The sequence below is a fragment of the Pteropus vampyrus genome, unplaced genomic scaffold, assembly GCF_000151845.1.
Source record: "Pteropus vampyrus isolate Shadow unplaced genomic scaffold, Pvam_2.0 Scaffold20, whole genome shotgun sequence".
Classification (NCBI taxonomy): Eukaryota; Metazoa; Chordata; class Mammalia; order Chiroptera; family Pteropodidae; genus Pteropus; species Pteropus vampyrus.
The window spans coordinates 2,735,482-2,738,575 of record NW_011888801.1 but is presented as its reverse complement, the minus strand read 5'-3'; positions in this window follow the sequence as shown (position 1 = coordinate 2,738,575).

Below are 3,094 nucleotides of genomic sequence, written 5' to 3'. Positions count from 1 at the left end.
TTCATGATCACAGAACAAATAAATGATGGATTTGAGATTTGAATCCTGGAAATTTGGTTCCGAAGTCCATCTCTTAATTTTGCTTCTGGATATGGTGGAACAGCTTGTATCAGACCAACTTCTTTACCAAAAACAATTAAGAAAGCAAGCTTGAACACAAAGTGAACTCTTGAGAGCCCAAGATCACCAAGAGAAATCTGACATCTAGCCACATTTTTTCTCCTGCAGGCAACTTCAGATTTGTAATCAAAAATCTGAGGGGCCTAAAAGCTGAGCAGATATTCAGCAGTCTCATCAGACTGAGGATTAAAAAAAATCTGGGCTACCATAGCATAGGAAACTTAGCGCCGATTCCCAGCTTTCAGTTGGGACACCTGACAAATGATTGCCTAAAAGTAAAGACTAACCTTACTTCTAGTATATTTAAATAGATAAGCCATCACAAAAGCTGAAGCACAGATTTAAACCAGCCCAATCTAAGATTATATTAAGATGATCTGACCCTGACTAGAGACAAAAGCATGTTATCTTCCTCTTTGGAGGAAGATAACATTCAAGCTCAAATTTCCACTATAATTTTTTATCTGCAATGTCCCTCATTCAATCCAAAGTTACCAGACTTACTAAGAAACAAGACCAAGTGTCCAAAACCCAGAGAAAGACCAAGTAATAAAAACAGATTCATAGATGATTCATATACAGGAATTATTAGATACAATTTAAAAATAATCATCATCAGTATATTTAAGAAAATATATTAAAAGTAGAGAATTTCAGTGGAGAACCAGAATCTATCAAAAATATCAAATAGAAATTTTAAAACTGAAAAATGCAATAATTAAAATTAAGAACTGGATAGATGGTTTTAAAAGAAAAATAGACACAGTTGAAGATAGAATGAGAACCCCACCTACTGATAGGTCAGTAGTAAACATACAGACTGAAGCAAAGGGAGAAAAAAATGGAAAATATGAAGAAGTTAAAGATATAGAACACAGAGAAAAGGCATTAAATATGTATAATTGGAGTCCTAAAGGGGAGAAGAGAGAAAATAGAGCAAAAGCAATATTTGAAGAGATGACTAAGAATTTTCCAAAAAAAATACCAAAAAACACCAAGCCACATATTCAAGAAATTCTAAGAAGCCCAGGCAGGATAAACGCAAAGAAAAGTACATTCACACCTTTGGCACATCAAAGTAAAACTGCTGAAAGACAAAGGCAAAAAAAGAAAGAAAAAAAGAATGAAAGAAAAAAGAAGAACTTTAGAAAACAGAGAAAAAAACGAATATTTCTTTCAAAGTAGTAACAAGAACAATAATCGACTTCTTTATAGAAACAACGGAGGCCAGAACAATGAAGGATATCTTCAAAGTTTTGAAAAAAGATAATTTCCAACTTAGAATGACGTATCTTACAAAAGTATTCATTTAAAGTAAATGGAAATAAAGACATTTTCAGACAAACAAAAATTAAAATATTTAACTAACAGACCCACTTCAAAAAAAAAGAAGAAAAAAAAAAACTAAATAAAGTTTCCAGACAGAAAGAAAATGATCCCAGATGAAATCAGGGATATTCAGGAAGGAATGAAGAGCAATAAGCAGGGTCAAAATGTGTGCAAAACAAATGAATGTCTTGTCTATATAGAAAAGTTCAAAAAATCTCCTAGAATAAATGAGTTTAGCAAGGTCACAGGATACAAGGTCAATATACAAAATTTTATTGCATTTCCACATACCAGCAATGAACATTGAATTCAAAAACTTAAATGCAATACCATTTACAATAACACCTTGAAATGAAAGACTTGGTTATAACTCTAACAATTATGTGCAGAATTTCTGTGTTGAAAACTACAAAATGCTGATAAAACAATTTAAAAAAGACATAAATGAACAGAATGGCAATCTATGTTTATGGATTGGAAGAATCAAATGGAAAAGATGAAAAACCCCCTGCAAACTGATTTATAGATTCAATGCAATTCCAATCAAAATCTCAGTATACTTTTTAAAATCACTACTACAAGCTAATTCTAAAATGTATATAAGAAAAGCAAAGATCTAGATAAACAAAACATTTTTGAAAAGGAAGAATGATGTTGGAGGACTTAAACACCTAATTTCAAGACTTACTATAAAGCTATTATCATCAAGATAGTTGGTATTAGCAAAAATATAGATGCATAGATTAGTGAAATAAAACAGTATCTAAAAAAAGACAACTGATTTTTAACAAAAGTCAGAGGTAATTCAATGGAGAAAGGACAGTTACATTAATAAATGGTGCTGGAAAAATTAGATGTCCATATGTAAAAAAAACCTCAATCCATAGCTCATACCTTATACAAAAATTAACTCAACTACTCATAGATATATACAAGATAATCGAAAAGTAAGTTCACACAAAAACTTGTACACAAATATTTGTAATAGCATTATTCATAACAGCTGCAAAATGAAAACAACCCAAAAGCCAACTGAATGATGAATGGAAAAATGGAAAAATATATATATCCATACAATGAAATATTATTCAGCCATAAGAAGGAATGAAGTACCAATACATGCTACAACATGGATGAACCCTGAAAACATGCTAAGTGAAAGAATCAACAGAGACGAAAAGTAGATTAGTTGTTGCCTAGGGCTGGGGAAGAGGAAAGTCAGTGACTGCTAATGGGTCCAAGGTTTCTTTTTCAAATGATGACATGCTCTAAAATTAGAAAGTGGTAATGGTTGTACGACCTTGTGAATATACTAAAAATCATTCAATTCTATACTTTAAAAGGGTAGGTTTTATGATATGTGAATTATAGCTCAATAAAACAAATGTTTTTAAAAATTAACTCTAAGTGGATCATAAACCTAAATGTATAAGGTGAACTACAAAACTTCTAGTAGAGTCTCATCAAACTGAATAACAGAGGTCACTCTGCCCAGAGGATTCCCTGAAACTCTAACTCCCCCAACTTTCAGCAGCTCCCAAGCCACATTCAAATGTACCCTCACAAGTCAGGTGCCTCTTGCTGAGCAGTGCCTTATCTCACACTGGTGGCAGCTGACTGTGGTTTCTGGCGTGGCCTCTTGAGG